The sequence below is a fragment of the Crinia signifera genome, chromosome 19 (genome assembly GCF_055691185.1).
Source record: "Crinia signifera chromosome 19, ASM5569118v1, whole genome shotgun sequence".
NCBI classification, from domain to species: domain Eukaryota; kingdom Metazoa; phylum Chordata; class Amphibia; order Anura; family Myobatrachidae; genus Crinia; species Crinia signifera.
Window position 1 is genome coordinate 71,647,014 of NC_139226.1, and position 22,124 is coordinate 71,669,137.

At 46.6% G+C, this 22,124-nt stretch overlaps 1 long non-coding RNA gene across 2 annotated transcripts; it reads left to right on the plus strand.

Moving 5' to 3' along the window:
* Positions 1-9,765: 9,765 nt before the first annotated feature.
* LOC146041873 (uncharacterized) lies at positions 9,766-19,824 on the plus strand. 2 transcript variants are annotated; one of them, XR_014463642.1, is made up of 4 exons: positions 9,766-10,392; positions 10,491-10,556; positions 11,567-11,671; positions 19,622-19,824. It is a non-coding gene; the product is annotated as an uncharacterized LOC146041873 (long non-coding RNA). The 2 variants fall into 2 exon arrangements; XR_014463641.1 differs by having other exon boundaries at positions 9,766-10,556.
* Positions 19,825-22,124: the final 2,300 nt, after the last annotated feature.

Below are 22,124 nucleotides of genomic sequence, written 5' to 3' on the forward strand. Positions count from 1 at the left end.
AAGAATACGTAATCAGAGGGTCTATGACTCGGATAATCACACCCCTAGAAACCATAGGTATAGAAATGAGTATTCAAACAGACCTAAATACCAGAGATTCACATCAGAACGCAGATACCAGGATGAGGGGAGGTCACAGGCTCATTATGGGCATCGGGCAGAAGAGAGACCCACTGTAGACCTGGGAGAAATACCAAAAAATACTTCAAATAGACAGTCAGACAGAACTGACTCCCTTCATAATAATTTTTTAGGGGTACATCAGAACAGATACCAACCATTAGATAGGGATTACACGGCAGGGACACCAAAGAGACGCAGATTCTCAAGCGTAGAGGGAGAAGGGGGGCAAGAAGACGCAATTAAGGAGACTTAAGTGTATACAACATCCCTAAGTATAACCAAAATAAAACCATCTTTAATTTATCCAGTAAAGAACTTATGAAAAGTGAACTCGCCCTTTTAAGTAAAGACCTTCATTTCTCCCCAACCACTCCAGCAAACATTTTTAACCTGTTTGTGGAATTAAATAATTTCACCAGGTCTCTCTGTCGGCAGAAATATTTTGCTAAAAAACAAACCCACTCAATAAATGAGGAGTGTGCGGCTATCCTCCTGGATTCACAGGACGATGAAGCCATCCTCATGCTCAATGAGCTATTAACTGAAGGGAATAATCAAGAACTCACCCAGAAAAAAATCTTTGATATTGATCGGTCACACACCCGTTGTAAATCAGATTTTTATCCTGTTAAGTGCAAGGGAACCTTTATTGAAGGTTTTTATAAAACCACCCTGAGTGAGTTTAAGGAACTTTGCCTGGACTCAAATAAAAACAAAAATAAGAGTAAAATGAGGGACAATCTGAATAAAGATGAAAGAAAGGTACTTAGGAGCCTCATGCAGGACACTACCATAGTCCTGAGAGAGGCTGATAAAGGAGGCGGCCTTGTAATTCAGGACAGGACCCAATATGTACAGGAAGCCCTCCAACAATTAGAAGATGATAAAACCTACCAGAAATTGACCAAAGATCCTACATCAGCCTTTGAATCTCTAACCGCCGGGATCATCTCTAAGGACGAATTTCGCTTTCTTTTTGTTGAGCACCCCACAATCCCGGGGCGAAATGTAATAGGGTGCGATTTTTTAGACTAAAAAAAAATCGCACCAAATCGCACCTTTAAAAATCGCATTTTTTGCCGCGAATTCGCATATGTAATGAGATGCGAATTAGCGGCAAAAAAATGCGATTTGCCGCGATTTGCCGCGATTTTTAGTCATGAAAATGTGCGCATTTTCAGTCATGAAAATGTGCGCATTTTTATAAATGCGCTTTTGTGCAAAAAAAAAAAAGTTAAAAAAAAAACGGCGTGGGGTCCCCCCTCCTAAGCATAACCAGCCCCGGGCTCATTGAGCCGGACCTGGTTCCAAAAATACGGGGGAACAAAAAGCATAGGGGTCCCCCGTATTTCTGAAACCAGCCCCGGACTCTTGGACCGGTCCTGGTTCCAAAAATACGGGGGGACAAAAAATCTGGGGGTCCCCCGTATTTTGAAACCAGCACCGGGCTCCAACAGGCCGCGGTGTCATGCCACAGCCGGGGGACACTTTTTATACAAGGTCCCCCGGCCAAAACATGAGCACCGTGGCTGGTCAGCCTTGGACGGGGTACCTGGAGGAGTGGGGACCCCCCCAATAAAGGGGTCCCCCCCCCCCAGGCTTCACCCGTCCAGGGCTGAAGCCCGGGGCTGTCACCGGCGTCCGTGGCCAGTGGACGCCGGCCTGATAGGGTTAAATCCATCATACATATCATTACATTGCTTTTTACCGGCGAACTACAAGTGCCAGCAGACCTCCCCCGCATGCTGGGACTTGGAGAACCACAAGTCCCAGCATGCAGGGCATTAATGGGCCCGCTGGGACTTGTAGTCCACCTGTAAAAAGAATGTTTATAAAAAACACACACACAGAGAAGTACAAGTTTATTACACACACACACCTCACTTTTACACCAGCGTTACTTACCATTCCTGGATCCAGCGCTGGTCTGGCTGCTTTACAGCCGGCTCCCCCCGCACTGACAGGCAGCGGGGAGAACCGCTTTCTCCGTTGCCTGTCACCGGCTTTCTCCGTAGCTTCTGTAGCTCTGTCCCAGTGCTACAGAGGCTGAGAGCGTGATTGGCTGAGCTACAGTATGCGTCTCCATGGAGACGCATAGCTCAGCCAATCAGGACTGAGCTATGCGTCTCCATGGAGACGCATACTGTAGCTCAGCCAATCACGCTCTCAGCCTCTGTAGCACTGGGACAGAGCTACAGAAGCTACGGAGAAAGCCGGTGACAGGCAACGGAGAAAGCGGTTCTCCCCGCTGCCTGTCAGTGCGGGGGGAGCCGGCTGTAAAGCAGCCAGACCAGCGCTGGATCCAGGAATGGTAAGTAACGCTGGTGTAAAAGTGAGGTGTGTGTGTGTAATAAACTTGTACTTCTCTGTGTGTGTGTTTTTTATAAACATTCTTTTTACAGGTGGACTACAAGTCCCAGCGGGCCCATTAATGCCCTGCATGCTGGGACTTGTGGTTCTCCAAGTCCCAGCATGCGGGGGAGGTCTGCTGGCACTTGTAGTTCGCCGGTAAAAAGCAATGTAATGATATGTATGATGGATTTAACCCTATCAGGCCGGCGTCCACTGGCCACGGACGCCGGTGACAGCCCCGGGCTTCAGCCCTGGACGGGTGAAGCCTGGGGGGGGGGGACCCCTTTATTGGGGGGGTCCCCACTCCTCCAGGTACCCCGTCCAAGGCTGACCAGCCACGGTGCTCATGTTTTGGCCGGGGGACCTTGTATAAAAAGTGTCCCCCGGCTGTGGCATGACACCGCGGGCTGTTGGAGCCCGGTGCTGGTTTCAAAATACGGGGGACCCCCAGATTTTTTGTCCCCCGTATTTTTGGAACCAGGACCGGTCCAAGAGTCCGGGGCTGGTTTCAGAAATACGGGGGACCCCTATGCTTTTTGTTCCCCCGTATTTTTGGAACCAGGTCCGGCTCAATGAGCCCGGGGCTGGTTATGCTTAGGAGGGGGGACCCCACGCCGTTTTTTTTTTTATAAAAACACTTTTACACATTTTTATTAACAGAACCATGCACAGATCTCAATGATCTGTGCATGGTTCTGTCAAATTCGCCTGTCAGAACCTGGTCTATTTTTTTTGCGATTTTTGGTAACATTGACCAAAAATCGCACCCTATTACATTTGCGAGTTGTATACTTTATAATGGGAAAACATCTGGATGCGAATTGAAATGTGACTAAAAATCGCACTTCTAAAAGTGCGATTTCGCGGTAAAAAGTGCGATTTTTTACCGCGATTTTCAACCTATTAAATGTGCGATTTTCGGAAAATGTGCGATTTCGGCCGTTTTTGACCAAAAATCGCACATGTCTAAAAAATCGCACTCTATTACATTTCGCCCCCGGTGTTCTATCACCTCCCCAAAATTCACATAACCCTCACTTCACCCCCGGGGCGTCCTATTATTTCGGGAGTGGATTCTTTAACCTCTAATTTATCACATTATGTAGACACTTATTTACAGCCACGTGTGCCCACACTGAGGTCTCACATCAAGGACACAACTCATTTTTTAAATCTGATTCAGAAAATCGATTGGTCTGAAAACTATGGTTTCCTCACATTGGACGTACAGAACCTCTATTCCAACATCCCCCATGATATGGGGGTAGAGGCCATCAATAAACGATTGGTAAGCGATGGAGACCTCAGTGTGGAACATATTGATTTCTTACGCAGTTCTATTTTATTTATACTTCAACACAATTATTTTACCTTTTCCAGCACATTTTACTTACAACAGATGGGGACGGCCATGGGGACCAGGTTTGCGCCCAGCTATGCCAACCTCTACATGGGTGAGGTCGAGGACCGCCTGGTGTGGGGGGGTGGCTGGGATGCGAACCTGGTCCTCTATGGCCGTTACATCGATGATTTATTTATCATTTGTAATGGGGGTCATTTTTCTGCACAGAATTTTGTTTCTCACCTTAACTCTAATACTTTCAATTTAAAATTTACGTACACCTACCATCCCTCTCAGATTGAATTTTTGGATATCAGTTTGTCAATTAAAAACAACCGTATTCAGACTAGCACTTATCGAAAAGAAGTTACCACCAATTCTTACCTGAGATGCAATAGTGCCCATCATCCCACCTGGGTAAAAAATATACCCAAAGGTCAAATGCTGAGAATCAGACGAAATTGTTCTGATCTAACAGCTTTTGAAGAACAATCACTAGAGATTGCACATGCATTCCAGGAACGTGGCTACCCGGAGAAACTTGTCAGTGAAGCCAGACAACAGGCCCGAGTTACCAACAGGGAGGACTTGTTGTGTGACAAGGGTGACAAAAAGATTAAAAAGATTAGAGATAATAAAGAGAATTCTTGTAACAACTTATCTTTTATCTCCACTTATAACAACCAATCAAACCAAATTAAGAAAATAGTACAAAAAAACTTTAACATTCTCAGGCAGGATCCTGTCCTCTGTGACCTCCTTCCTCCACAACCATTTTTCATCTTTAAGAAAAATAAATCATTAAAAACTCTATTAGCCCCAAGTGCCCTAAGAGAGGAACAGCGTATAAACAATAAATATTCCCAGACCACGTGGCTCCCCCCAAAAACACAGGGCTGTTTCAGATGTGGACGCACCTCTTGTATCACTTGTAGACATCTCCTTAACAGGACACTAGAGATTACCTTTGATGGAATATCGAAACCCATTAAGGGGTTTATTAATTGTGACACCAACTATGTTATTTATCTACTCACCTGCGGTTGTGGCCTCAAATATGTGGGGAGGACTACTAGGCCACTCTGGGTTCGTTTTCTGGAACACCGGAGAAATGTTACTAAGACTCACGACACCACACTGAGACTCATAATGGCGATCCTAGAGACCTCTCGGTTGTAGGCCTCGAACACATTGATGTCACTAAACGGGGGGGGGGGAGGGATAGATTTAAGATACTATGCCGCCAGGAGGTCTATTAGATCTTCAAACTTGACTGCCTCTTCCCTAAAGGCCTAAATGAGTCACTTGAATTAAACACGGTCCTATAGTTTTGAGAACTCAGATTAATATCTTCTGCAGAGCTTCGCTATAGCTCCATTATGAAACTGCCACATGCAATCCTCTGGACATTTAGTCCCCCCATGAATGTATATATAATTCGTCTATCCCATAATTAGGTCTTGAAGATTATGTTACTGAATTTGATTGATAAATCTTAGTGCATCGAACTAATTCTGACTAATGTCCGCCCATATTTATTGTTTTTCATGACGATTTATGATGATATATTTACCCTGTAACCTCTGTTATTCCCTATAGCAACCTATTATAATGGTTTACTATACGTTTAAATATATATACATCTATTCTCTTTATTATTATTATTATTGTTGTAGCCTTTATTTGCTATAGGCTCACTGTTTATGCATACTCATATATACCATCTTTGATGGGTTAATTACACCCATTCCACCTTTTGAGCTCAGAACATCCCAACCTGAGATCTGTACCCATTTATCGGGGAATGGTTAAGTAAGGCACACACCGAAAGTGATGTGACGTTATATATGTTTAAGAAAGCAATTGATATAGACTAGCAATAAGATCCACACAATGGAAGTACTCCCACATGAACTCGCGGTCCAGCGAGCAGGAGGGGACTCCCAAATATCTGTGATAAGCATGTACATAGCGGTCTTAACATCCATTACACTACGGGCGATCCATACCAACCCGTATACTTCCGGCTTGCGTTCCAACAAGCCGGAAGTACGCAACACACTCCCCCAATGCGTGTCAAAGAGCCGGATGCAATGATAGCTTGCACCGGCTCAATGACAACGTGGGAACAATATCTGGGCTACACACTTCCACCTAGGATCTGACTCGGGAAGCCCGGAACGAGAGGTGAATACTGTTCCCCATAGAAGGTTAGTTATCACCACACAGTGAATTGCTATATAATCTCCCCAACTTCATATTTAAACGGGAGTCCATTATAAAGTACCTATATTGCTGTATCCAATGCACAGCTATATATGACCTATACAAAATATATCAACATCCGGGTCAAGGGTCATTGTGGCGTCCTTCTCTCTGGTTTAGTCTTGTTTTTTATGGTCAAAATTAATTTGTTTTATATTTTCTGTATGGTCCAATTAATGAAAGTCTGTCTCCGAGTTTTTTGTCTGATAATATGTTATTTTAGCACAATTTTCTACCATGACCTGTAACATTGTGATGTCATGAGGTCAATTGACTATGGTATATATACCTGGTAGTGAGCCAACACAAGTCACCTTGATAAAGCTGTCCCTTGTGACAGCGAAACACATCAAAAAGGTGACCAAGTGGGACCCCCTGTGTACATTTACTTTTATCTGCTGAATCCTTCTGGGACTTTAAAAACCACCTCTTCAATCGTTTGGAGCAACTCTACCTCCAAGGCACAGAGCACTTTATTACGGAAGCCTCCCCGTACTAATCCGGATTGGGGTAACAGATCACGGCTTGCTTGCTTTAATTTGGAGTACCTTACCCATTTCCCAACTGCACTATACCCGCACCTTAGAGAGGATCCCCACAAGCAACATTCTCCGCCCCATTGGGCCAGGGACACCTCCAGCGACCTTTGGGATTACAAATTGGGACTCAAACTTGGACTCCAGTGCCCGTATCCGAGTGGTTATCTACCAGAGCAGGTTATATATTCCCCACACAATAATCGGTCCACTTGTTGTTTTTAAAGATATTCATTATTTTATGTAAAAAAAAATATATATATTTTTTATTTTTCATATGTACTGTATGTCAATGTGTTCATTTTTATATTGAGATCTATCCACTCATTAAAATTTGAGAGCGCTGCAACTATCCCTCCTTTTTTCTGCTGTAGCCACAGAAACTGAGGGAGCCGCCTGGGGCGGGGACAAGGCCTGAAGAAATTGAGCCACTTGGCGTTGGGTAGTCTCCACTTGTTCAAGACGAGCCACGATGCCTTGAAATATGTCCGCCATGGAAGCCTGCTCTTCACCCGACTCCATCGGGTCAGTACAAACTGTCACAACTGAAGGGCTGGATGAAGTCGTGTGGTGTGTAGCAACCGGAGGCGGACCAGAGGAGGAAGGATTAAATCGTGCAGGTTTAATAATAGAATTCATAAATGGAAAACAATACACACTTGAATACTTTCTTTAAGTGGCAGTTAGTGGTAAATAATACTTGAGCCAGCACTTTGGAAGAAGAAAGTTCATTTAAATAATGACAGTTCAAAAGCACTGAGGACGATAGGCTGGGGTCTTGAAGAATAAGAGGATCCGGAAAGAGAATGTACTTGATGGTAAATGAACGATCCTTGAAGACTGGAAGAAGATGAATGGTAAATGAAGAAACACTTGGGAGCAGGAGACTTGAAGAGCTAGACCAGGAAGCTCAGGGATACAGGCAGAGACCAGACTGCAGACAGGACTGGCAGCGATGGGGTTAAGCAGTAACCTAGACCAGCCACAGAGCACAGGAAGCAAGGCACCAAAGTCAGGAGAGGTGAGTCAGAGAGCCAGAGTCAGCTGGGAGCTGTGAACGCCTCTGGAGACTCTTTGTACTGACACTGAACAGCCCTAGGAAGATCCCCTATATCCCTAGAGGGCGGCTGCCATTGGCTGTAATGTCGGTATGGGCGGAAACCTCAGACCTGGGCCAATCTGCTATTTGCCCTTAACCAAGATGGCGGCGCCGGCCTCGGCCTCCTGGCGCCACTACAGCACACACTGCTACACCTGCCGGCGTCCCACGCTGCCTGCTGCCCACCAGACTGCCGCTGCCTGCTGCCGCTGACCCGGAGACCACTATACGCTAGCCGACGGCGGGCACTAACGGGTGAGTAATATGCCCGCCGCGCACCGCCGTAGCTGCGTGTGACACTATCTTTGCAATTTTAATGTCACTATTTTTCTTTAATTCTTTGAACTCTTTTAGTTTTTTTACTGGTTTAAGCTTTTTCTCTATGTTGTTGATCTCGGCATCTACCTCCAGAATCTCTCTCTTTCTCTCCTTAACTATCAGACGCATTAAATTAAAAGAACACTCATCTAAAATACTGTTCCATGTTTCTATGAACTCTTTATTCTCTCTACCAAAAGTGGGATTTTTTAAAACCCTCAGACCTCTGGGAACTCGTTTAGACTCCACATAATTTTCCAGGGTAGTAATCTCCCAGCTGATTTTCATCTCCCTAAGGCAGGGGTTCCCAAAGTTTTTGAATCACGGCACCCCAAAGCATCAGAAATGTTTTTGCGGCACCCCTAGGCTTAAGATTTCTCATTGAGAAAGTCAGTAACAAATATTAAGTTAAATAAATTGTGTTTATATCTCATCCTTAAAATCAGTTATGTGGTAATTCACAGGATTCACTTCTGTTTGTCCACAATTTGATTATTATAATGGACATAAAGGACTTGAATTGGTCCTGGACCACTAACCCAGGGCACCCCTGCAAGTCTCCCAAGGCACCCCAGGGTGCCACGGCACACAGTTTGGGAACCACTGCCCTAAGGGAAAGCTTCTCTAGAGTAGCATACATTGGGTGACATTCTATGGGATGAGATTTGCGTTTTTTGGCGTTAATTAGGCAACAAAATGGCGATATTGCATTTTTCCGTCAAATCGACAACTTAATAGGATGCGCTAAGGGACTAAAATAGCATATTATGCGCGTTAACGCATGCGGACCAAAAGTGCAAGATTAATTTGCATTTATATCGCATCCAGATGTTTTCGTACAGAAAAGTATACAAATCGCTTATTTAATGCAATGCGTTTTCGCAAATCGCACTTTTTAGGTGTCTAATAATCGCACTTATTTCAGACCAGGTTCTGTTTGGCGATTTGGCCCAGAACTCCTTTTGGTCAAGTGCACACATGGTTAATTTCACCACAGGTGCCCTCATTTTCACTCACAAACACCCCTACATAAACCCCAACATCATTAAGGACACCTGTGAGGGTTTGAGACATGGAGATTTTGCAGAGTGGTTTGGAGTTGCTTATCTGTGATGTGGCCCATTTGGAGGAGCTGCGCAGGAGGGAGGAAGCTGCGCGGCAGATCCAGGTAGCCCCCCCCGACTACTGCGTACCCCACGTATGTATCGTGCTCGGCTGTACCTGGACTCCCTCTCGGATCAACAGGTTGTGGGGATGTTTAGGCGGAACCGCATTAACCTGTTGGACTTATATGAGCAGGTGAGAGATGATTTGGACCCTTTTGGGGGAGCCAACTATGCAGTGTCTGGCCTGCACAAATTAATGTGTGCCCTCTACTATTTGGCCACAGGCTCCACTCAGTCTGTGACCTCATGGGCCTTGGGGGTCTCACAGCCCACTTTCTCTAAGCATTTTACTCAAGTGTTACTTGCTTTAAAGAAGTTGTGGCGGACATACATCAGATTCCCCAGTTCTGAGCAAGAGTGGCAGGACAACAAGTTGGCTTTCTATAGACTGTCAGCATTCCCTCACGTGCTGGGAGCTATAGACTGCACACACATTGGGATTAGGGCACCGCACGTGCGGGGCCACGTCTACGTCAATAGGCGTGGGCGGCACTCCCTGAACGTGCAGGTTGTATCCAATGCTCACTTGAAAATCCTGAGTGTTGTCGCAGGCTTTCTGGGAAACTGCCATGACGCCTATATTCTGAGACACTCAGCCCTCTGGAACAGATTTACCGACCACCAAATGCCAGAGGGCTGGCTACTAGGTAAGTACCTTTTTACATATTACCCTGTCTGTCCTTATTTGTACCTGCTCTAATGTGTGTGTTTCCTGTTTCACAAGCATATTGCTCTTCTACCAGTGTGTCCTGTTTGAAAGAAACACATACCTTACCATATAAGGCAATCACTTCCTATCTGTGTTTTAGGTGACTCAGGATATGGTTGTGTTTCCTGGCTCATGACACCTTTGCGCTCCCCAGAGGGCCCTGCACAGCACCGGTATAATGAAGCCCACATTGCAACCCGCAATGTGGTGGAGCGCACATTTGGCATTTTGAAGAGTCGCTTCCGGTGTTTGGACAGGTCGTCGGGTACACTGCTTTACCACCCTGCCAAAGTAGTGATGATCATCCAGGCTTGCTGCATGCTGCACAACATAGCCCTGTCCCAACCTGCCTATGTGGAGGAGCGCACATTTGGCGTTTTGAAGAGTCGTGCGGGAAGCCCAACCTACCACACCTCGGGTAGTGAGGGGTACGCAGAGGGGGAATCTGGTGCGCACACACATCATCAGCTGTTACTTTTCTGGTAAGCACATGTGCCCTGTACTCCAAAATGTACCTGTGCTGTAAGTGTACTCATTAACAAATTTGTGACCAATACCATCTGCTTCCACCCACATTTAGCCTAATACACAGAGCCCAACGGATGCAGATGGTGGTGCTGACCTATCCCTTGCTGGTATTTAGCTTGTAAGTACATTTGATACATGTATGAATGAAGTTTGCAGTCAAACATGGCTCACTGGTGTTGTGGAACTACACGTGCCAGCATGCCCTGACACACTAACCATTACAGTCCAAACCATGAGTGTCAGAGCCTGCTGGAATATGTAGATCCACAACCTTTGCCGGCCAAGGAGTTACCCCACACTACTTTAGTGCAATCCCATTGTCATATACCATTACAATATGTTATAATTCCCACAATAATTGGTTTTTATAAAAATACACAAACACAATGGTATGCGGTTAGACATTTTTACTTCTGGCTACTTTGTCAGACGCAATCTGCATTTTTGCAGGTGAAACATAACAACTGTGGGTGCATGTTACAAGATGTATTGGATGTTACAAAATTAACAAACATATATATGAGCTACCTTCTCCCAGCATCAGGCAACCCTACACCACTTCTAGAACCTGCACCAAGCCCACCACGGGTCCTAACACTCGGACGGGGTGGGGAAGTGGGGGAGCCACTTATTGGGGTGCTGGATACACTGCTGAGGGTTGATGCTGCGCCACCTCCCACATTGGCTTCCAGCTGCTGTAGTTGGGCCTGCGTACCTATTAAGGCATTGGTCTGCGCTGTGCATGATTGGCTTAGTGCAGCTATACTTTGCGCCAGGCTGCCAATATGGCTATTCTGTTCCCTTACAGCAGAAGTTAAATCTGCAAAACGGGTGTCAATGCTGTTAGCAATGCGCACATGAGTGCCTACACCTACCCGTACACTACGTGCAATTTTGCGTAATTGAAGAAACGTGTCACGCATGTACCCCTGGATGTTACCTATTTGCAGGCTTTGGGAGGCCATGAATTCTATCTGTTTGTCCTTGAAATTGACCAAGGAGTTAGCTACTTGGGAAGCCGAAGCGGCTGTATGGGGTGTGTTGGTGGGAGGGGGTGGGTTGGGAGACACCCCACTTGGGGGAAGATCACTCTGTGATGAGGTCTGTATTTCTTCCTCTGCCGCAAAGGTCTCGACCGGTTCAAGAATGATGACCATTTCGTCTAACAGCATTATTGAAGAATCGGTTTGGTTGGTCCCTAGTTGTATAGCACCTGTGGATACAGATGAAGAGGTAAGTACTGATGCATATATAGGCCAGACTGTCGTCTATACTGTTTTAGAAAGGGCTTGAGATGCTGGACGCACATACCTAGGGGTGTTATGTACTTACACATGTAAGCCGATACAGCATGTAACATTGACATTAATAATATGTCACATGCCTAGCTCAGATGACATTCATTTCCGTTGCAATGTAGCAGCAGGAGACAGGGGCGGATTGGGGACCAAAAGTGGCCCTGGAAAATTTCTGGAAGTGGCCTCATGTGGGCGGCACCAAATCAAAATGGGCGGGCCAGCATAACAGTAGGCAGGGTTACTACTAATGTAGTAACCCTGCCTACTGTTATGCTGGCCCGCCCATTTTGATACCTGCGAACTTGAAGCTGAAAGATGCACAGGTTTCTACCTAGTCACGTGTGTTGTGCCGCCCAAACAATTCGGCCGCAGACACTGCAGGAAACAGGGCTGATTACTTTGAATACATATACTTAAACATACATATATATATATATATATATAAATATATATATAAATATATATATATATATATATATATATATATATATATGAAGTTTTCAGCCCATGTATAATTCTGAACAATGGGAGGAGGGAGAGCACCTCTCAGGGAGGGGGGGGGGCGGGGGGGGCATTTTAATGAGCTCTTTTCCTAAAGTCTTAAGGGGCGTACACATGGGGCGATTTTAGACCCTTTTCTAAGTGAGCTGACTAGATCACCTTTGCTTGGCACAACTTTACTAATGGTAACGGTACATGTATACTGTATATTTGTAGATATAGGTTAGAAAGTAGTCCAGCACTCCACTGACACAACACTACTGCCCCGATTCACTCAGGGAAAACAACACCTTGATAAAGGGGTCATACACCTCAAAAACTGGAGTATATGTGACATATTAAAACAAAGTTTTGCACAAGCCCCTGAGTGGCCCTGCTTTATCTATATCAAATTGCTTTGCCCCTAAAGGTGGGGAAAAAAACCCACTATATATACAGTATATACTTATTTATTTATTTTAAGTATAGTTGGAGCCGTTTTCATTCAACCCAAAAATGCGGCATGTCTGCCCGTGTCGATGCACTATGAGCAGAGAATGGGACGTGCATGCGTGACACTTGCGCACCACATTTGCGGCAATGGGACACACAAGCATGTGAGATGCTAGTGCATCCCCATCTTGGCGCATTATTGGGCTGAATGAAAACGGTGCCATCTGTAAGTACAAATGCTGCCTCATACACGCACTTGCACTTACTGTAAATATTGAGCCTGAAAATCAGCACAGCAACAGCAGTATTTGTGGTTGCTCTGTGTTGTGACTAGACATAATTAGTCCCCTCCATTGCGTTTTACCGCGATTCTTGGCCCTGTGGGGAGGAGGAGCCAAATTAAATTACAATTGCATTATGTCGGCTTTGCTATCACCCCACAGACCATCGAATCGCGGTAAAATGCTGCATTGAGAGGGGGCAGCACGGCGCTACGATTCTGCAAACTTTACATTTGCACCCTCTCATACTTTACAAAGGGACCGCGCACACAAAAAAAAGATGTGTGGTCTCACAAGACAGGGACGTGACCACACAATAGTACACTCATTTCAAATTACGCCACACAGTATACCATCTTATTCACATTATATAGCACCAGTGCCATAATTAGACATTTTGGTGCCCTGTGCCAGAAAGTGTATTTGTGACTGCCCCACTACCACAGCGAGAACTGGGAGAATGCACATTGTAGGCGCATATGATATTATGCTATGCATAATGCCCCAAGCACTCCTGCTTATACATATAATGCCATCAGTAGTGCCCCTTACAAATGCACAGAGAAGTGCCCATTGCAGTATTCCTTCAGTACTGCTTACTGAGTAATCCAGTCCTGTCTAGCCCTGAATCCAGCAGAGCTTGCAGAGGCACTGAATTGATTTTCAAATTTTCAAATATGGCACCAGCTTTTGAGCCAATAAGAGCTCTCGGTCCGACAGCCAATCAATAACTGCAGCTGCTGGACCACAGTGCAAGGCACCACTGGCACACACCTACTTATTGCCCTGCACAGTACCTAGTGCCCCTTATTCACATTACGCTTCACAGAAGTGCCCATTACACAAAATGTCCACAGTAGTAACATTGCTTATAGATAATGCCCACACTTGCCCTCAGTAGTAGCGCTGACTATACGTAACGCCCACAACAGTGGCCGAAAGTCTTAGCGCTGATTATACGTAACACCCACACCAGTTGCCGACAGTAGTAGTGCTGCCTATACATAACACCAGTTGCTGACAGTAGTAGTGCTGCCTATACATAACACCAGTTGCCGACAGTAGTAGTGCTGCCTATACATAACACCAGTTGCCAACAGTAGTATCACTGCCTATACATAACACCAGTTGCCGACAGTAGTAGCCCTGATTATACGTAACACCCACACCAGTTACCGACAGTAGTAGCGCTGCTTATACGTAACACCCACACCAGTTGCCGACAGTAGTAGTGCTGCTTTTTCCTAATGCTCACACCAGTTGCCAATAGTAATAGAGCTGCTTTTAGCTAACAGTAGTAGCGTTGCTTATAACTAAGGCCCACACCAGTTGGCGACAGTAGTAGTGATGCGTAACGCCCACACCAGCTGCCAACAGTAGTGCTGCCTATATGTAACGCCCACAACAGTTGCCGCCAGTAGTTAGGGGCAAACGCAGGATTTCTAAAGGGGGGTTTACAGATGGCGTGCGGTCAGGACGCAAGCATCCCAGCTGCTAGTGGCGTAAGTTCCTCCCAGGTGCCCGGAGGCAAGATAAATGATGGTATATATAGTGTCAGAATACAGGCGGCACTCACAGGATTTTTTTCAGTGGAAAAAACGTGCAAAGTTTTATTTGGAAAACTTAATCCAACATGTTTCGGGACACAGCCCGTCTTCAGGGATCAAGGGTGCATACAAAGTGAAGGCATTTTAAACACTAAAGGAACCCGCCCGCAACAAACTTACAAGGATTGCGCTCACCTGCAGCCTCTGTCGCTGGTCCCGGCTCCCGCCATCCACATTCGCGTCGCCCCGCGACAACGTCACTCTGAGTGCCCACTCTCACTGCCGGGCCTCATCTGTCACGTCATCAGCCGCTGCCCCGCTCTGTGCATGACTTCCTGGAGCCAGGCCTCGCTTTGGACGCTGCAAGAAGCGGTCTCCATAGAAACATAAGTGCAGCTAAAGTTTAATAAAAATACATTATTAAGCGAGGAGGAACTTAGTAAGATACTACAGGCCCATATTGGAAGCACCTTTAAAGCCAAGCTAACATTTAATATGAGCAGGAGAGAGATAAACTTCCTCAACGTCAAAATTAGTATTGGTAACAACAAAATTAATACTTCTATACACGTGAAAGCAACAGACCGCAACACTCTGTTGAGATATGTGAGTTGCCACCCGAGAGCTTTGAGGTATGGCCTCCCATTCTCACAGATGTTGCGGGTCAAAAGAATTACCAGTGATGAGGAACAGGCAAAAGGGGATTTAGACACCATGCAGAGTAGATTTGAGGAGAGAGGGTATAAAAGTAAAGATTTAGCAATAGTTAAACAGAAAGTTTTGAGCTTACCCAGGGAAACAGCTTTGACATCTAAAGGCCCATACACACTAGAAGATTTTCATTTCAAAAGACTTTGGCAAAATCTTTGATAGATATATCTTTCACCAAAGTAGTGCGTACACACTGAGCTATTTTCCCAAAGAGCAAAAGATTTTCAGGAGTCGAAAGACTTGGCTGAAAATCTTTCATTAAAAGGCGATTTACATAATGGGCTGGGTTTGAATTCGAAAGGCGGGAGCAGAGGCCATTATATTTAGTGCATCTCTGTTCTTGGGGCCTGATTCAGAACTAATGTAAACCCCACCCTATGCTGCTAGCTAGGGCTTTCTTGATCTTTGCCAGGGGTTACATGCTCTTTGCAAAGGGTTTCATGCTCTTTGCCAGGGGAAGTTACTCTGTGCACTGCACTCCGTGGTAAAGGAGACAGTCAGGGAATAGCAGTGGGAAACCCAGATGTCTCAGAACAAGTCTATCTGTCCGAGGCGCGGCTATTTGAAATGATGTGCCAGCTCGTGACTCACAAGCTAATCGAAGCTCGCGGCGTGGCATCGCCTGATTGGTTGCCTGGCCGCTAGTCCGATTGGCTCAGGAATCGCGAACCGGCGCGTCATTTGAAATAGCCGTGCCACAGATGGATGGACCTGCTCTGAGACAGCCGGGTATATATTACTGGCTAATAAATTGAGTAAATAATCATTGGTGGGTAGTGGTGCCAGTGATATATACATTGCTGGCACATGCCAGCAATCTATATATTACTGGCTTATGATACGCATTGGTGCCCAGTGGTGCCAGTAATATATAAATTGCTGGCACATGCCAGCAACGTATATATTACTGGTTTAAGGATCTCATTGGTGCCCAGTGGTGCCAGTAATATATACATTGCTGGCACATGCCAGCAATGTATATATTACTGGTTTAAGGATCTCATTGGTGCCCAGTGGTGCCAGTAATATATACATTGCTGGCACATGCCAGCAATGTATATATTACTGCCTTATGATACGCATTGGTGCCCAGTGGTGCCAGTAATATATACATTGCTGGCACATGTCAGCAATGCATATATTACTTGTTTAAGGATCTCATTGGTGCCCAGTGGTTCCAGTAATATATACATTGCTGGCACATGCCAGCAATGCATATATTACTGGTTTAAGGATCTCATTGGTGCCCAGTGGTGCCAGTAATATATACATTGCTGGCACATTCCAGCAATGCATATATTACTGGTTTAAGGATCTCATTGGTGCCCAGTGGTGCCAGTAATATATACATTGCTGTCACATGTCAGCAATGCATATATTACTGGTTTAAGGATCTCATTGGTGCCCAGTGGTGCCAGTAATATATACATTGCTGGCACATGTCAGCAATGCATATATTACTTGTTTAAGGATCTTATTGGTGCCCAGTGGTTCCAGTAATATATACATTGCTGGCACATGCCAGCAATGCATATATTACTGGTTTAAGGATCTCATTGGTGCCCAGTGGTGCCAGTAATATATACATTGCTGGCACATTCCAGCAATGCATATATTACTGGTTTAAGGATCTCATTGGTGCCCAGTGGTGCCAGTAATATATACATTGCTGTCACATGTCAGCAATGCATATATTACTGGTTTAAGGATCTCATTGGTGCCCAGTGGTGCCAGTAATATATACATTGCTGGCACATGCCAGCAATGTATATATTACTGCCTTATGATACGCATTGGTGCCCAGTGGTGCCAGTAATATATACATTGCTGGCACATGTCAGCAATGCATATATTACTTGTTTAAGGATCTCATTGGTGCCCAGTGGTTCCAGTAATATATACATTGCTGGCACATGCCAGCAATGCATATATTACTGGTTTAAGGCTCTCATTGGTGCCCAGTGGTGCCAGTAATATATACATTGCTGTCACATGCCAGCAATGCATATATTACTGGTTTAAGGATCTCATTGGTGCCCAGTGGTGCCAGTAATATATACATTGCTGGCACATGCCAGCAATGCATATATTACTGGCTTAACAGGGAAATCATTGGTGGACAGTGGTGCTCCGTGAGGAGCAGAACAGAGGAAGGCAGAGGGAGCATGTTGGTCAGTGTGGCCGGGCGGCAGAGCTCAAGGCTGGGACCCCGCAGGAGGACAAGTGCGGCGGACGACGGGGGAACGAGGCTCTGTCGCATCCAGCCACAGCAGCAGTGTGAGCGGGCAGCGCGGACCAATCCTGCCTGCACGGTAAGTATGACAGGCGAGGGGCGGAGGGGCGGGCGGGGATTCAGCGGGGCGGTCAGCCGGGCTGAAAGTGGTTAATCTTTCAGCCCGGCCGGCGTACACACATGGCGATGATGTATGAAAAACCATCCATCATCGCCACATCTGCTGGTAAAACCAGCAGATGAACCACTTAACTAGCGATGATGCGGGAGTGCGCATCATCGCTAGTCGGCAATCTCTGGGGCATACACACTGGGCTATTTTCAGTCGAAAATCGCTCAAAACGGCTGTTTTGACCGATTTTCAGCTGAAAATCGTCAAGTGTGTATGGGCCTTAAATCTAAAAACAACAAAGAGCACCAGCCCATGGACAAAGTCCCATGGGTAACACAACATGCGGCCAATAGTGAGGAACACACGAGGAAAGTGAAAAAGCCTTGGCCCATAGTCTCCTCTGATAAGGAACTAAAGAGTTTGCATAATAAGGGTCGACTCGGGGGAACAGTGGTACGGCGCACCCGGTGGGATCCGGCGATAACGGGAGAGGACAATGGATTCAGTGCCCCTTTAGGCCAGGTGCCCTGCGGCAAATGACTTCAATGCCTCCTGGAGTTCTGCCACTGCCAGCTGCCATAAAAACACCCTGCACTGGAACTTCAAACAGATCAGGATGCTCATCCTGAACGTAAGTATGCTTAGGTGTGTTAGGATCAGGCCGGGGAAGATGAGGTTAGGTTTAGGCACTGAGGGGGGGGGGGGGGGATTAGGGGTAGACTGTGGGGAGGGAGTTAGGCATTTACAAGGTGCAGTTCAGTTATGGATAGGCTGCCAGGAACCCTGCCTGGATTTGGGATGTTGAATGTATCCCCCCTTTCAGATATGTGCTATATGTGTAGATAGATAGATATATGCCACCCCACCTCGAACAGTGAGATAGATAGATAGATAGATAGATAGAGAGAGAGAGAGAGAGAGAGAGAGAGAGAGAGAGAGAGAGACACACATTTAATTCAGCCTTACTTTTGATGTTCTGCTTGGGCTGTCAAATTCAGGCTGTGAGTGGTACATTCCAGTAGGTAGGAACCCCATCTCCTTTTTTCACTGCACAATGCACGCCAGCCAGTAACAGAGCCGCAGGCTGCAGCACACATGTGATTGCACAAGCCAGCCATCCCAGCCCAGTCAGCAAAGCTCCTCACTCAGTGCTGGTAGCTGTGACAGCTGTCAATGACGTGATCAGCAGTGCGGATCCGGTCCCGTCCCCCCCCCCCAATGCGGCTCTTTGCAAAGCTTGACTCGCAGGGACAAGGAGGCTCCTCTCTGTTGTTTTTTGCCTGCAGTGCCGGGTCATCAGTTGCCCGCTGCAGCAGTACTCGTAAAGTGTGTAACAGAAGGAGGGGAGAGAGCAGAAGAGGTCTCCTTCCTCTTCTTCATTAAGACCCTCTTCCCCATTCATCTTTCTGGCCCCTGGCACTGAGACCGGCAGTGAAGGGGAGCCGCATCAGCATACTGTAATTAGTAAGTGCTGATAATTCTGTCAGCTGTGGGCCCTTCACTGCCGCGCACCTTGGTGCAATGCCCTGGCTACATAAGCGTTGGCTCCGCCCCTCCCTCTGACCTTGCCGATGCTGTCATTACTAATGTAACGCTGGCTAGCCGCTGCTGCGTCCGGGTGCCTGACGCTCCCCTAGCACATACATAGAGCTATTTAGGGCTCTCGTCCTGCTGAGCCGCAGGTACATTAAAAGGCACCTCTGTCTCTGCTGGTCACTCGGAAGACGCAGCAGCGGGGGGAGGGCTCTTCTTTGCTCCTCCGCTTCCGAGTCCACTGGGCTCCTTTGATCCTCCTGCGACATCCCCCCTGTCTTCCCAGCCGGGGAACTGCTTCCGGGCACGGACACTGCTTCTCATAACTCCGCAGCGGCCGGCCCCCTTTAATCAGTGTCATCTGCAGCATTCGGCCTCAGGGTCGGCCGGCCTCCCGGGAAACTTCCCGGTGACTTTAATGGCCAATCCGCCCCTGGCAGGAGATGAATGTAGTGTGAGATATTGTTGATGTGACATGGGTGTGTGTACTGTATATGTAATGGCGTGTTTTTTGTTCATTTACCTGCTTCCACAGATTCTGCAGCAACGGGCCTTCTGTTCTTGGATGCCGCAGCACTTCAGGATGGACAATCTGTACAAGGAAAGATGGGCAGCCATTATGGACCTTACAATGGATAAGCATTTACAAAAACCATGCATTCAAATGACTATAATGGACAATACTTCCTTTGGATAAGGACTGCATTATTTATTCGGGATGCAGTTACGATCCCGGCGGTCGGGATCCCGGCGTTCAGAATCCCGACGCCGGAATCCCGACCGCCGAAATGCCGACACCCCTGGAGGGAGAATAAATTAGTGTGCCGAGGCGTGGCGAGCGCAGCAAGCCCGCAAGGGGGGACGATCCACGTCCCCCCCTTGTCGGCATTTCGGCTGTCAGGATTCCGGCGTCGGGATTCTGAACGCCGGGATCCCGACCGCCGGGATTCAATACTGAATCCATTTATTCACCACAATTTTTTTTTTTTCGCACTATTATTTGGTCAAATTATTATTAAATTAGTGGACACATGACAACTATTGGATAATCTGTGGTATGTAGTCATGGCAGCTAAACCACCAGTAGACCTCTGTGTTTTTGGCCACATACATGTTAGGCTGCTAGAAAGAATGTTACAGTGTTGATCAATATGAGCAGTTGTGGAACTACAAGGCCCAGCATTATGAGCAATTTTAAAGTAGGAGCAGGCAATTTCTTGTGCATGACCTTGCTGGGCTATGTAGTTCCACAGCAGCACTTTACTTAGCATAACAATACAAGTGAACATTATAGTTATAAAACATTGGCATGTATGTTTAAGATTGCATGGGGTCACACTTACCAGCTCTGGATGGCGTTTGCGGCCTATCGGTATCCGCCACGTGCATGCCAGGCAGGACCTCAGGGGGTATGATGCGCTTCAACTTCACCTCATACGAAGTGTAGCACACAGTGGTGGGGCTTCCTCCTCCAGTCTTGGTGGCCTCCTCCAACTCCATGGCCATTTTACTTTTCAACTGCCTTTTGATGTCGTTGAATCTCTTCTTGACATTTCTGACCAGGCGCTTGTGCTGACTGACAGCGTTCACCGCCTGGGTGATGTCCTTCCACATAGCCCTTTTGCGCTGTGCAGTGGTCTTGTGGTGAGATTTGCCAAGTAAACGGTCAAACACTGGCATGATAGCCCGGACAAGTGCAGCATTTTCCTCATATGAAAATCTGACCTTCCGGACACTTTTTGTGCGGCCAGCTTCCACCTCCTCCTCCTCCTCATTTTCAACTCCAGCCATGTACCCCATCTCCTCCATGCCAGTGTCTTCCTCCTCCTCACCTCCATCTTCCTCCACCTTTGACATGTGGCCCTCCTGCAGCTGCTGTGGGGTATGGTCAAGGTCTTGGCTATAGGATGGGGATGCCAGCAGATCCTCCACCTCCTCCTGCTGGGGCTGGACGCCCAGGGCCTGGTCTGGGGCTGGCCTTGCTGTGGCCATGCTGCCTGCCACACTGCTGGCTCTCCCACTTGTCTGGCTGCTGCCACTGCTCCCTCTGCCACTGCTCCCTCTGCCACTGCTCCCTCTGCCACTCCTCACTCTGCCACCAACGCCTCTTCCTCTACTCACACTGCCACTGCTCCTCTCCATGCTCCTTACTTCCTATCAAAGAGTGAAATGGCGCCAATGCCCCTTTATATAGGGGGTGTGATGCATAATGGAGGGGACAGAGGTGGGCCAATAGGTTGGGGGGTTCTTAGTCATGTGGAGACAGTTTTGTAAATCGCACTCCGGTTGGTCCAAAACTCGCACATGACCGGCGGAAGAAATCGCACTTTTTTGTTACTTAAAATCGCACCACTTCGCCGCAAATCGCACCACTTCGCACTTTTCAGCCTCCAAAGCGCATCACATTAAATATGCGAATTATGACTGAAAAATGCGATTTCAAAAAGGGCGAATAGCGGCGATGTGGTGCGCTAAAATAACATGCGCATTTATCACATCCCATAGAATGTCACCCTTTATATTGAGTTAAATATTGTAGTGTCTCATTGGCTGAATTCCCTGTGTGAAAGTGCACAGAGGTGATAGTCGTGTGGTGGTTTAAGGGTACATAAAGTTGACCCAATTCTGGGGTGCAAATCACAGATAATTCCTTTCACTCTGCAATGATATCTCAGTAATTAGCCTAATGCTTTCCTGAGCTACTGTTTTTTATAGTGAATGGAAAAAATCCCTGGTAAAGTTGACACAGGTGTCGACCAATGTCATGGATTAACCTCAAGGGAATCTATTGGTGATGGTCACTGTAGGTGAACTGAGATGTATATGTATGTCACCAATAGTCCAATCTGGGGATATCAATATGGGTGCCGACTGGCAGTAATGAGTTCCCAGCACAAAATATTTTAAACACTCTGTCTCTTTTAATTACTGTAGCCGGAATTGCTATGAGTTTAGAAACAGTATCAGTGTGACCATTATTTAATAAAAAATCAAATTTCAATCAAAGGGTCTCTTTGCGGTGAATGCTTATAAAAAGT